General features: G+C 39.6%; 1 long non-coding RNA gene across 1 annotated transcript; it reads left to right on the top strand.

Annotated features, from left to right (window-relative positions):
* Positions 1–5,539: 5,539 nt before the first annotated feature.
* LOC123502339 lies at positions 5,540–14,640 on the top strand. Its single transcript, XR_006673956.1, has 3 exons — positions 5,540–5,600; positions 13,122–13,212; positions 14,579–14,640. It is a non-coding gene; the product is annotated as an uncharacterized LOC123502339 (long non-coding RNA).
* The last annotated feature ends 614 nt before the right edge of the window (positions 14,641–15,254 follow it).

The raw sequence follows: 15,254 nt of genomic DNA, 5'->3' as shown, positions 1-15,254 counted from the left end.
GCGCCGCTTTTCCAAATCCGCAGTTCGTCGATATTTTGCCTAATATCTAGTGATTTCTACGTGTTTTCGTGTGTTTATAGGTTCAGGTGTGTAGATAATTGTAGCAGAAGGAGGAAGAAAGGAGAAATAAAGGAGGATAAGGAAGAAGAAAGGAGAAATGGAGGAGAGAAGAGGAGCAGCAAAGCTACAATACTTAAGTCACCCTAAAATGCTGGAAAACACCAAAATAACCTTTTTGACATATTTCAGTTCCTTAAACAGAAATTGTGTAATCATTTGTTTTTCCTGCATTTCTGTGTTTTGGTGAAAAAAGCTTAAAAATACTTAAATAACACGTTTTTCTGACTTTTACTTTGGTTTCTCTATATTGGCTTGTTTTCATCAATTTTATTGCTTTCAAGCATAACAATATAAAATCACTTCTATATACAAAGCTTTCAATCTGGATAGTTTTTTTTTTTTTTTTTTCCTTCATAAAACACCTGAAAAACACATAAATAAGACATTATAACAAATATAGTGTTTTTCCTGCATTTCTGAGTTTTGGTGCATAAAATGGTGGAAAACACCAAAATAACCCATTGTAGACATAATTCAGTTTCCTAAACAAATAGTGTTTTATGATGCGTTTTGCCAGCATTTCTGTGTTTTAGTGCAAAAAATAGTGAAACTACTAAAATAACCTGTTATTATTGTTACTTTTACTTTGGTTTCTCTATATTGGCTTGTTTTCATCAATTCTATCGTTTTGAAGCATAAAAATGTAAAATGACTTGAATATAAACAATCTTCAATGGAGATAGTCTTTTTTTCATAAAACACCTTCAAAACACATAAATAAGACGTTTCAACAAATATAGTGTTTTGCCTGCATTTCTGAGTTTTAGTGCAGAAAATGCTGGAAAACAATATAATAACTCATTTTGACATATTTCACTTCCTTAAACAAATAATGTGTAATGATGCGTTTTGATTGCATTTTGTGTTTAGGTGTGAAAACAAGCCAATATAGGGAAATGAAAGAAAAGTAAGAAAAATGTGTTATTTTAGTAGTCTTCATCTTTGCACCAAAACACAGCAATGCAGACAAAACGCAGGATTACACACTATTTGTTTAAGGAACTGAAATATGTCAAAATGAGTTATTAAGGTGTTTTCAAGCATTTTATCCACAAAACTCAAAATGCACGCAAAGACTATATTTCTTTAAACATCTTATCTATGTGCTATTAAGATGTTTTATGAAAAAAAAAACTATCTCGATTGGAAATTTTGTATATTGAATTAATTTTCCATTGTTACCTATGTCTCAAAATGATAAAATTGATGAAAACAAGGCAATATAGAAAACAAAAGTAAAAGTAAGAAAAACTTATTATTTTAGTAGTTTTCAGCTTTTTTTGCACCAAAACACAGAAATGCAGGAAAAACAAATGATTACACAATATTTGTTTAAGGAACAGAAATATACCAAACATGGGTTATATTGGTGTATTCCACCATTTTATACACCAAACACTCGGAAATGCTGGCAAAACACTATATTTGTTAAAACATCTTATTTATATGTGTTAAGGTGTTTTATGAAAAAAACTTTTTTTTCATAAAACACCTTAAAAACACATAAATAAGACATTTTAACAAATACAGTGTTTTGCCAGCATTTCTGAGTTTTGATGCATAAAATGGTGGAAAACACCAAAATAACCCTTTTTTGACATATTTCAGTTCCTTAAACAGAAATTGTGTAATCATTTGTTTTTCCTGCATTTCTGTGTTTTGGTGAAAAAAAAGCTTAAAAATACTTAAATAACACGTTTTTCTGACGTTTACTTTGGTTTTCTCTATATTGCCTTGTTTTCATCAATTTTATTGCTTTCAAGCATAACAATATAAAATCACTTGTATATACAAAGCTTTCAATCTGGATAGTTTTTTTTTTCTTCATAAAACACCTCAAAAACACATAAATAAGACATTATAACAAATATAGTGTTTTGCCAGCATTTCTGAGTTTTGGTGCATAAAATGGTGGAAAACACCAAAATAACCCATTGTTGACATAATTCAGGTCCTTAAACAAATAGTGTATTATCATGCGTTTTTCCTGCATTTCTGTGTTTTAGTGCAAAAAATGGTGAAACTACTAAAATAACACGTTATTGTTACTTTTACTTTGGTTTCTCTATATTGGCTTGTTTTTTTTATGAATTCTATCGTTTTGAAGCATAAAAATATAAAATGACTTGAATATAAACAATCTTCAATGGAGATAGTCTTTTTTCCATAAAACACCTTCAAAACATATAAATAAGGCGTTTCAACAAATATAGTGTTTTGCCTGCATTTCTGAGTTTTAGTGCAGAAAATGCTGGAAATCATAATCCATTTTTGACATATTTCACTTCCTTAAACAAATAGTGTATAATGATGCTTTTTTTGTTCATTTATGTGTTTTAGTGGGAAAACAAGCCAATATAGAGATATTTAAGTAAAATTAACAAAAACATGTTATTTGAACAGTTTTCATCCTTTTTACAGCAAAACACAGAAATGTTGACAAAACGCATGATTACACACTATTTGTTTAAATAGTGAAGTATTTGGTGTATGAAAACCTTGGAATGCGCTTACTCCCTCATCAACATAGTCATCATATTCTTTCATTCTTTCCGTAGTCTCTTACCTGCATTTAGATGGAAGCTCTTCTTTACTCAGCATTCTCTGACACTTCATTTCATGTAAAACCACTCTACACTACTTGCCCAGGCCAATGCAAACACTAGACAACAGGTGTGTGTGTGTGTGTTTATGTGTTTGTGTATTTAGCTAGTTGTATTTTTCCAGGGCCTGGGCTTTACGCTGGTGTGGCCCTGTCTCCATATCTACACTTATCCAATTTTTCTTTAAACTGTGCACACTCGTTGGTGACACCACTTCTTCACCCAAACTGTTCCACGTGTCAACACATCTTTGCGGGAAACTCTATTTTTGAACATCTCTCAGACATCTTCCCTTCCTCAGCTTTTTACTATGCGATCTTGTTGTTTGAATGTCATATTCTTCTCTCAGTCTAACCTAACCTTGTCATTTTATTGATGGATTTTTAACTGACCTAATCTAACCTAACCAAACATTTGCAGGTCCGCAGAAAACCACACGCCCATTTATTTGAAGTCACCACACACGTTTTGTCCACCGCCATCACCAGCACCAGGTCTTCCTTGTCTATTTTGTTCACTGCCATTGACTATCTTGTACATTGTTATTAGGTCCCCTCATTCTCTTCTATCTTGTGAGGTTGGCAGTCACATTTCCTTGAGCCATTCTTTGTATATTAGGTCCTTTAGTTCTGGCACCATCTTTTTAGCAATCTTCTGTATCTGTTCTAATCTTCTTATATCCTTTTCAGAACTCGTGGAGACCACACCACAGCTGCATATTCCAGCCTTGGGCGTATCATGCTTGTGATGATTTTTTTCATCCTATCTTTGTCCATGAATTGAAATGTCATTCTTATATTTGTCAACATTTTACATGATAATCCAAATATCTTGCCTATGTGTTTTTTGGGTTGAGATTTTCCTGTATAATCACTCCCAGATCTTTTTCCTCTTTAGTCTTCATTATTTGTTCCTTATCCATGAGGTAGTTCCATACCGGTCTTCTCTTACTCTTTCTTAGTTCCATTACGTGACATTTCTTGGCATTAAACTCCAATTTGCACTTCCTGCTCCATTCCTAGATCTTGTTTATATCTTCCTGTAACAGCAAAACGTCCTCCCTGGTTTTGATAACTCTTAGCAGCTTTGCATCATCAGCAAATACATTAATAGAACTGTTTACCCCATTGTGAATGTCGTTTACATAATGGGGGTTAACACTGACCCTTGTTGCACTCTGCTGGTTACTTAACCCCAAGTTGAGTATGTATCTCTGATCACAGTTCTCATTTCCCTGTCCTTCAAATAATCCCTTATCCATTCTGTTTTTGCTATATATAAAGTAGAAATCATATTAATAATGGATATGATAGAGTTATTTCAAATGTTCTCAGATACAAACTACATAGATGTGAGATCTTTCTTTACCTTAGAGGAGGGAAGTAGGACTACAAATCATGGCAGGAAGATTAGAAAGCAAGGCTGCAGGTTAGATAGAAGAAAATATTTCTTTAGTCATAGGGTGGTAGAGCTCTGGAATGCATTGCCAGAGAGGGTTGTAAATAGCACTAGTTTGACAATGTTGAAAAACAGATTAGATAAGCACTTCAATTTATTAGATTTATAATTATGTACAGCACTGCATGATAGTTTTTATAAGAAATTGACTATAGTTAAACAAGACATGATCCCCATGTATGGGGATCACAGATTGTAGAGGAATTCACTGCAGGACTTAGCCCTGTTAATGGGCCAAATATTTAGAATTAGTATATAATGTATTGTGTACTTGTAAGTGTATCTTTAAGTACTGATGACGAGGTCGCTGTGCGACTGATACAGGATAACCTAGATGGGCCCTGGTGGCCCTTTGTTATCCTATTATTTATGTTATGTTATGTTATGTTATTGTAATAGGAGTGTACGGTGTACATATGTATATAGTATTTAAGAAAGGAGAGTGTAGACCAAGAGAGGAAGGTAACCTCTTGGGTCACGATTCCTCTGCTCATCACTCATCATTCCTGTTGTGAAGCACAAAGGTATTGTTACGTGTTTCCCAAGATGATGTTTTGTGAGTCTTTCAATGCAATACTTAATTTAAGTGTCTGGCCAGTGTCTTGTAACGTGGTGCAGTTTTTGTTACTTGTATTTATTTTTATACCTACTGATATGACGATATCTTGTGAATGATACTCCTATATATTTCTAATGGCAACACAATATCTCTTGATATAATAAAATGCATAATGTATCGACTTGTTTTCCTATCAGTTGAAAGAGATGCAAAACAATATCTGGTTTGCAAGTGAAGCGAAATTAGTCAACAATTTGTTGCATGGCGCCACAGCGTCTGAGGTGATATGATGCCACAATATAGTGGCATGGAAATACTAGTAGTAATGTGTAAACTGACACACTGCCCTCCATGATGGCGAAGGTGGGCAGGTGTGGGTGTTGGCGGTGCTGGTCTACATGCTTGTGTGTTGATAGATATATAAGCTGGTAATTTGATAAGTTCATTCATAGGGAAATGGACAACAGTTCGATGGTGTATACACTGCTACAACAATAAACTTATCAATCAATCTGAGTGAGGCTCTCGAGACAAGTTTGCTCTGCGTCACTGGGAGGGATAAACGGTCCTTATTAGAGTCAACGGGACCCTATACTGATTAGCCTATGTGTAAGTCAAGACAATTACTTCGTGTAGGAACATTTGTAGCATGTACAACAATGATTTAGCGACCTTTTAGCGACTTTTCAAGGTGGATCTGGTGACGTACAATATTTCCATTTGGCAACTCACCACCACCACCACCACTGCCACAGCTAGTGACCAGACGTCCATTTCCTCACCAGACACGAGACCTGTGAACACGGTGACCGCCCCACTTGCCCCACCTAGTCCACCAGCTCCACCTGCTCAGTGAAAGGGTGAGTCTATTAATAAAGTGGAGGGAACAAACATGATGGGACAGTGATGGGACGGTAATGGGGAGGATAGTTTAATAGAAAGCTGTATAATAATGCACTGAAGGGGTGACGTGACGTGTGGGAGTGAGTGGATAGTGAAGGGTAGTGAATTAATGGTGCCACAGTGTCATTAGTGATGGGACGGTGATGGGACAGTGACGGGGTGGACAGGCTCTACCAGGAAGGTGTGTCGTGCATTGAAGGAGTCACATGTGGACAGTTAGCTGGTGGAGGGTAGTTAAGGTAGTTAATTAGGCGTATGGTAGTTATAATGCGTGGGGAGGGTGGTTGTGTACTGTAGGTGTTATGTGTGTGTGTGTCCTCTCTCTCTCTCTCTCTCTCTCTCTCTCTCTCTCTCTCTCTCTCTCTCTCTCTCTCTCCTGCCAGACGTCAGTTTTCTCCGGAACACGTGGATCTGTGTGTCTTGAGTCACTTCATTATATAGTGAGGGCGGCTGCGGAGGCGTATGGGCTGACTGGGGAAACCTGGGCGTGAGCATGGATGGGCGGGATAGATGTGTACGGCAGTGGGTGTGGAGCTGTTGACGCCGCCCATAGCTTTGTGTGTTTGTGTGTGGTAAGTGTGTGTGTGTCATTTCTGGTCTCCTCTCCTCTCCTCTCCTCCCTCTCTCTCGTGCCGTCTGGTCTGGTGTGGTCTCCTTGCTGTGTCTCGTCTTGTTGACCAGCGTCTGAGGTGATATGATGCCACAATATAGTGGCATGGAAATACTAGTAGTAATGTGTAAACTGACACACTGCCGTTCATGATGGCGAAGGTGGGCAGGTGTGGGTGTTGGCGGTGCTGGTGGAGATATCTACATGCTTGTGTGTAGATAGATAGATACATAAGCTGGTAATTTGATAGGTTCATTCATACGTAAATGGACAACAGTTCGATGGTGTATATGTTACACCCCGTTTGTGAAATTGCCCATTTCATGAAATGGGCAAACCCAATTCATGAAATGAACCTAACCTAACCTAACCTAACCTAACCTAACCTAACCTCACCTAACCCAATTCATGAAATGTGCAATGGAGTGGCCATTTCATGAAATGGTTAGGTTAGGTTAGGTTAGGTTAGGTTACGTTAGGTTAGGTTAGGTTAGATTAGGTTAGGTGAGGTTAGGTTAGGTTAGGTTAAGTTAGGTTAGGTTCATTTTCATGAATTGGGTTTGCCCATTTCATGAAATGGGCAATTTCACAAACGGGGTGTAACATATACACTGCTACAACAATAAACTTATCAATCAATTAAGTAAACATCAATGAGATTTAAAAGGCGAGTGATGAGAGTGTGAAGAACAGCAGGGGAGGGGGAGGTGGAGAGGAGACGAGCGAGGCTCCCGAGACAAGTTTGGTGTGCGTCACTGACAGGGATAAACTCTCCGTGTCAAGGCCCCATCACACCAGAGGCGGTCCTTACTACGCGCAGCAGCTTCTCAACACGTTCATAACATTTTTGAGGACGTAGTGGAGACGTGGTGGAATTGCGAAATCCCTCCACTGCTACGTATCTACCAAGCCTTTACTGCGTACGTCCCTTGATATCCGACCTTTTAGCGATTTTTCAAGGTGGAGCTGGTCCTTGCCGCGTCCATGCCCGTCCTCAGCACGTCCTGGAGATTTTTGCAGGACGTAATAAGGACGGGCTGTGGTGTGATGCGGGTGTTAGAGTCAAGGGGGCCTTGCACTGATTAGCCTATGTGTTAGTCAAGCCACTTACTTCCTCTAGGCACATTTGTAGCATATACAACAATGATTTAGCGACCTTTTAGCGACTTTTCCAGGTGGAGCTGGTGACGTAGAATATTTTCATTTGGCAACTGACCACCACCACCACCACCACCACCAGACGTCCATTTCATCACCAGACACGAGACCTGGGGTGGGGGGAGAGGGAGAGAAAATGTTGTGTTCTGATAAGATATTCTTATTTTTCCTCTTTCTTCTATTCTTTCCTGTCCTCTCTCTCACTCACTTATTCACTCACTCACTCACTCACGCACTCTCTCACTCTCCTGCCTGAATCCTGACCTCCACCACCACCACCACCACCACCATCAGTTCATTCCTCCACCACGGACACAAACACGTCTTGAAGGAAGGTTAGTCCGCCGCCCAGAGTCACCTCGGCTGTCTGGCTGGCCACCCTGCGTGCCGCGGGACCAGAGGAGCGGTGGAGGGGCGGCGGTCGGGGTTGCGGGTGTAACACTGTGTATGAATATTGTTTGTGTTTTAATTAAGGCGTGTACACACTTGTTGCATTTCCACGTATCGGATCACCGTTGCGTAGCAGTGTTGACAGGATAGTGCTTCACCGTTGCGTGTCAAAATATGACACAAAGTTACGCAACGGGTTCGATCCGCCATTTTTCGGTCTTTTGGCGTTAACTCAAAGGAATGATACACAACTCACCAACAACCTTCGTGTGTGTGTGTGTGTGTGTTCACTGTTTGATCTGGTGCAGTCTCTGACGAGACAGCCAGACGTTACCCTACAGAACGAGCTCAGAGCTCATTATTTCCGATCTTGAGATAGGTCTGAGACCAGGCACACAGCACACACCGGGACAACAAGGTCACAACTCCTCGATTTACATCCCGTACCTACTCACTGCTAGGTGAACAGGGGCTACACGTGAAAGGAGACACACCCAAATATCTCCACCCGGCCGGGGAATCGAACCCTGGTCATCTGGCTTGTGAAGCCAGCGCTCTAACCAATGAGCTACCGGACCGTGTGTGTGTGTGTGTGTGTGTGTGTGTGTGGACGAGGAGCGTGGGATCGTCGCGTTGCATGTTCAGTGTTGTCGTGGACGGGCATGAATATTTTTTGCAATTTTGACCCCAATTGCAGACAAACTGAAAATCAGTTGTGTGGCCACAGACAACTGCCCATTTGCACTCATGGCTACGGTCAGGAACAAACTGAATGACACTGTTGCATCACTCAACGATGATACACCACGCGGAGAGGCAAAAATGGCTACAATACCCTGTTGCATCGTATTGTATCACAGTGTTGGTGGTGATGATGTCAGTGTGGTGTGTATTGGTGGTGGTGGTGGTGGTGATTATGGTGGTAACTATTGGTGGTGTGTTTGCTTGTTTTGCATCGTGAATATTGATTGATTGAGTGGCTGAAAGATTGACGGATTGATGGATAGATTGCCTGTCTAACTAATAGATTCACTGACTGACTGATATTTGGACTGATTGACTGACTGACTGACTGATTAAATTAATAAAATACTAACTAAATGACTGACTATCTGGCTGACTGAGTGAATGACTGAATGATTGACTAACTGACTGTCTGACACACTGGTTGATTGTCTGTTTGACAAACAGCGCCTGTCCTTGGCAGAAAAAAGCATCGCGCGGTACGAAGGCGCTTAGAAGTGTACTGTAGGAGGTATGTGGTGCGCGTGGCCAGGCACGTGTTGCCGTACGCGAGTGTGCACGTGTAGGGACCTGACAAGTGTGTAGAGAACCAATGAAGACGACAGAGGCAAAGGGAATCGGATAAGCGCCTGACACCACGTATATGTCACCCACGATTACACCCACGCCCACGGCCGTGCTACGTGGGTCCGAAAGCGTGTAGGTCGGGAGGGATGTGTCGCCAGGGACTCCCCGGTTGACACGAAACAGTAGGCGAAGGTTGGCGATGCAATTGATGGAGCCGATGTGTCCCTCGCCTATCACTGACACACTCCCGTTCATGAGGGCGAAGATGAGCAGGTGCGGGAACTGGCAGTGGTTGTGGTGGTGGTGGTGGTGGTAGTGGCGGTGGTGGTATTTATATGCTTGTGTGAAGATAGATGGATAAGCGGGTAATTTGATGGGTTGATAGATACGGAAATGGACAGTTGGACAAACAAACAGATAGATGGATAGGCAGGCAGATAGATAAGTCAATAAATTCGTATATAAATAACAATATAGATGTGTATGTAGATAGAAAAAAGTCTATATTCCTCTACTTAGTGTCCTGTCACCCTGGTTTATTGTCAGAAATACTCGTGTATCAGACGGTAGAAATAGAGAATGAGAAAAATAGTACAGTCTGCCTTTTAAGCACCTTGTTTATTGCCTCGCGGGAGTTGCCAACACTCGCTGTACAACAAGATACAATTTAATATTTCCTGCTTTGACAAATAACAAAAGCTGGACACGATAATGAAGAGGAAGATGTCACAATAACCAATAAATCGACATGTGGTATTTGTATAAGCATAGCGTCCCATTAATAAGAGATTTAGTAACAGATAGTTATCATAAACATATATACATGCGTCCTGTCTTCACAGCTAACCTTTTGCTACGGCAGTAGTCTTCTAGCGGTGGTGGTGGTGACAGCAGTTGTGGCGGTGGGCTATACTGACCCATGCACACCCACACCCACATCCAGAGACACACACACACACTAACATAACATAACATAACATAAATAATAGGATAACAAAGGGCCACCAGGGCCCATCTAGGTTATCCTGTATCAGTCGCACAGCGACCTCGTCATCAGTACTTAAAGATACACTTACAAGTACACAATACATTATATACTAATTCTAAATATTTGGCCCATTAACAGGGCTAAGTCCTGCAGCGAAATCCTCTACAATTTGTGGTCCCCATACATGGGGATCATGTCTTATTAACTATAGTAAATTTCTTATAAAAACTATCATGCAGTGCTATACATAATTATAAATCTAATGAATTTAAGTGCTTATCTAATCTGTTTTTAAACATTGTCAAACTAGTGCTATTTACAACCGTCTCTGGCAATGCATTCCAGAAGTCTACCACTCTATGACTAAAGAAATATTTTCTTATATCTAACCTGCAGCCTTGCTTTCTAATCTTCCTGCCATGATTTCTAGTCCTATTTCCCTCCTCTAAGGTAAAGAAAGATCTCACATCTATGTAGTTTGTATCTGAAAACATTTTAAATAACTCTATCATATCCCTCTTATACATCTCCTCTCAAATGAAAACATGTTTAATTCCTTTAATCTATCTCTATACTCCAGGCGCTTTAATGCTGGTATCATCCTAGTTGCTCTTCTCTGAACTGCTTCTAACATGTTGATATCCTGCCTATAGTGGGGTGACCAGGCCTGTATGCAATACTCTAAATGGGGCCTAACATAGGAATTATATAAGCTACGCACCACTTCCTTACTTTTATAACTAACATTTCTATTTATAAAACCCAGGATCCTATTTGCCCTATTTCTTGCTTCTAAACATTGCTTTGAAAATTTCATAGTCCTGTCTATCACTACTCCTAAATCCTTTCCTTCCTCTACTGCCTCTAGCCAACATCCCTCCATCTCATAGTTAAAGTTTGTGTTGTCTTTACCTAAATGCATAACCTGACACTTATCAGAATTAAACTCCATCTGCCACCTGTCTGCCCATGCTATCAGCCTGTCCAGGTCTCGTTGTATTCTGTAATTGTCCTTTTCACCCTGTACTGCACATGCTATCTTAGTATCATCTGCAAACTTTGATACTTTGCTACTAATTCCTAAATCTAAATCGTTAATGTACACCAAGAAAAGAAGAGGTCCTAGCACTGATCCTTGGGGTACCCACTAACCACTTCCTTCCACTCAGACATTGCCCCATTTAATACTACTCTCTGTTTCCTATCAGAAAGCCATTCACTAATCCAGTCAACTAACCTACCCCCTATCCCATGTAGTCTCAATTTGTACACTAGCCTCCTATGCGGTACCTTATCAAACGCCTTGCTAAAATCTAGATATATAACATCTATGCTATTTCCATCATCTAACTCCTTGGTAATATATTCTAAGATATCGAGCAAATTTGTAAGACAGGACCTCCCTGATCTAAAGCCATGTTGGGTATCTCTAATTAATCTATTCTCATTTAAATGCTCCCAAATACTACCCTTAATGATTTTCTCTAGTATCTTACATACTATACTAGTTAAACTGATCGGTCTATAATTATTCGCATCATCCTTCCTACCTTTTTAAATATTGGAGTAACATTAGCTAACTTCCAGTCCTGAGGTATCTCAGCAAACCTAAGTGATCTTTCAAAGATTAACTTAAGTGCTTCAGAAATACTGTCTACACCCTCCCTAAGTACTCTGGCATGTAGCTCATCAGGACCACTGGCTTTCCTATCGTCTAGTTCAAGAATAAATTTCCTAATAATTCCCGGTTTTATATCAATATTTTCTAAAGCTCTTAAACTACTCGCCGCACTGTTTGTAACAGGATTTCCTATTCTTTCCCTAGTAAATACTGAAGAAAATTGTTCATTCAATAATTCTACTATGTCTTCATTTTGATCCACTACTACACCATCTTTTCTGAGTGGTCCAATCCTATCCTTATTTCTTTTATCACTGACCTTGTAATAACTATATAATTTTTTGGGATCTTTACTCCCAGCTCTAGCTAGTTTTATCTCTGCCTGTCTTTTACTTTTTTTATAACCTTACTCAAATCATCTCTGACCTGTCTGTACTTAATCAAATCTACATCTTCCCACTTTTCTGCAACTCTCTATATGCCCTCTTCTTCTCTCTGATCTGGCTACCTATCTCATGAGTCCACCATAATGGCTTCCTGTTTCTCTGCCTTATATCTTTGTAAGGGATACACTGCATCACTATACCCTTTACTACAACCTTAAAATATCCCACATCTCCTGTGCAGTTTTAATTCCAAAACTATCTTCCCAGTTTACCTCTCCTAATAACTGACGTAACCTACCATAATTGCCTTTCTGATAGTTTGGGACTCTAGTCTTATTCGCTATATTATCCCTACTGGAATTAATGATAAATCTAATTATATGGTGGTCACTGTTTGCTAAAGTCTCTCCTACCTCAACTTCCTTTAAACAATGCTCAATATTTGTTAGTACTATGTCTAAAACCTTCCTCCCCCTAGTAGGTTTATCTACCATCTGCACTAAATAGTTATCCTGAAAACTTTCCATAAACTTATTTTCACTAGCATCTCCTACCATCCTCTCCCAGTTTACTGACTTAAGATTAAAATCCCTAAGATAATTGTCTGACTAGTACACCCCTATTTATCTCATCTACCATAAGGTTGTCTACATCTGCTGACTGGTTAGGTGGCCTATAAAAGCTCCTACTCTAATAACCTTACTTTTGTTTACTCTAACATCCAGCCATAAGGACTCTACTCTGTTATCTACCTTAATACCATTAACCTGACTGGAAATGAAGGATTTTTACATAAATAACTACTCCTCCGCCTATCCTACCAATTCTCTGGTGTAAATACATAATGTATCCATCTACTTCATATTCTTTCCTATTTTCCCTAAACTTTTCCTCATTTACCCATGCTCTGTGACACATACAACATCTAGGCCCTCCTCAACTATATAACTAGATAACTCATCCTTCTTGTTCCTAAGACTCCTGGCATTTACATAAAAGCTATATTACCGACAGTTTTCAAGAAGCACCAAGCACCAGCACCAAGAGACGCAGTGGCAAGCCTTCACCACAACACTCCACACTGCCTAATCTTCGTCTATTAAAGGTATTTATAAGGCTATTCAGTTAAGGTTAGGTTTTCTTTACATATGAGAGTGAAAACAGTACGCAAATATTTTAAAGTAATGGTATAAGGACCATCAAAAAGAGCAAGGCGTCTGTATTACCCTCTCATATTTGTTTCCTTCATTTACCATAGGCCAAACATGTGTCAGAATGCAGCCACCAGTCTAACATTTCATATAGCCTAGTCAAAATTTCTCTCTGTGGCTTAATTTTAGTTTGGTGAGATGATAAAGACTATATATGGATGTCCTGCCGCCACTGTTCCCGGGGTTTTCTCCGGGCCGCCTCCCCCCGGCGGTCCCCTAGCCATCACCCTACCCACGCCATCACCCTTCTATCGCCAGCCTGCTGGGTCAAATACTTTTTTTTCGAATATTTCCTGACGGTAATATTGCGCTTCCATGGTATGTTTTTATGGTTTCTATAAATGTTTCGTCGTGTTTGAAGTGTGTTCCGCGCCTGTGCTGGGTAAATATGTGGCGTTTAGTGGTGTTTTATGGCGTATGTTAAAGGCTTTTTAACGCTCAAAATTTCCCACCTGGAGTTTTGAGCTTTTTCATTTCAAGGTATAAGTGGGCCTTTATGGTAGCAAAGAGTGCCTGTCCTCTTTTAAGTGTGAAATCAATCTAATGAGTGAAATATGTGGACTTTGAAATGGTGTTTGGGGCTGTTGTAAAAAGCTCTTATTTTTCATTATTTTATTTGCTCACGTTTCTGCTTCTCGGTCTAACTCGCTGTAGAATGCCCTAAAAGATAGCTCAGACTCCCAGAAGTGTGATAAAATACTTGCCAAGTGAAAATGGCTTGACTTTACAGGACGTTTTAAGAGATTTATGGGTTAAAATGTTTTGTACTTTTAACGTACTTAATTTAGACCTTTTTAAAAACCAGTTAAGCTGGAGATATTTTGATATTTTGAAAATTAGTTTAAGTATTTATCACGTCATAAAATAACAAGCATTTGGCCGTGGCTTCGTTTTTCTAAAAGTCATTTTGAAATCAAATGATTTACGTAATTTAGCCGAGTCCCCCGTTCCCGTTCTCTCGGATGACCACAGCCCACCCAGGTTGTGACTCACCATAGGCCCAAATCCGCACTTTTCCAAATCCGCAGTTCGTCATATTTTGCCTAATATCTAGTGATTTCTACGTGTTTTCGCGTGTTTCGAGGTTCAGGTGTGTAGATAATTGTAGCAGAAGGAGGAAGAAAGGAGAAATAAAGGAGGATAAGGAGGAAGAAAGGAGAAATGGAGGAGAAAGAGGAGCAGCAGCAAAGCTACAATACTTAAGTCACCCTCCATTTCCTGAATTTTTGTCTAATATCTAACATTTTGATGTGTTTCTAGGCTCAGACGTGTGGATGGAAGGAGGAGGAGGAAGAAGAAGGAGTAACAATGGAGAAGGATGAAGAAAAAATGAGAAATAAAGGTGGAATAGGAGAAGAAGCCAAGGTGTAATATTTAGGTAAGTGTCCCTTTTAATCCTAACGTTGTTTATAATGCATACTGTTGGTTTTGGGATAGATTTGGGGTATTTTAAGCTTGTTCATTAGTGTTGCAGACTGTTTGGAGTGTTATAAGTATGCTTTGGGGTTCATTTCGTTTGTTTTCAGTATATGTTAGATCTTTTAGGTATATTTTACGTATTTTGAGAGTGTTGATTGAGGTGTGTGTAAATATTAGCATGTTTTGAGTGTGGTTTGGGAGAACTTTCAGGGGTTGGTTGGTGTTCTGAGTGGGGTTTGAGTTTGTTATGAGTGTTATAAGTGGTGGGGGGGTGTTAGTGGTCTTTTGGGTGTGTGTGGGGGTTATTTCAGTAAATATTGGGTGTTTCTAGTGAGTTTGGAGGTATTTTAACCTGTTCTGTGTTTTCTTAGTGTGTTTTGGGATGTTATTGAGTTTTTTAAGCGGGTTTGGGTGTGTGTGGTTTGTCGTGGGTGTGTGTAAGAGTGAATTAGGCCTATACAAGGATTTTTCAGTATGTTTTGAGGCCATCAACAGGCTAGCTCAGTGTCAGTGGGCC

This window comes from Portunus trituberculatus, chromosome 11, assembly GCF_017591435.1.
Source record: "Portunus trituberculatus isolate SZX2019 chromosome 11, ASM1759143v1, whole genome shotgun sequence".
NCBI lineage: Eukaryota > Metazoa > Arthropoda > Malacostraca > Decapoda > Portunidae > Portunus > Portunus trituberculatus.
This window is presented reverse-complemented; position numbering and strand designations above follow the sequence as displayed.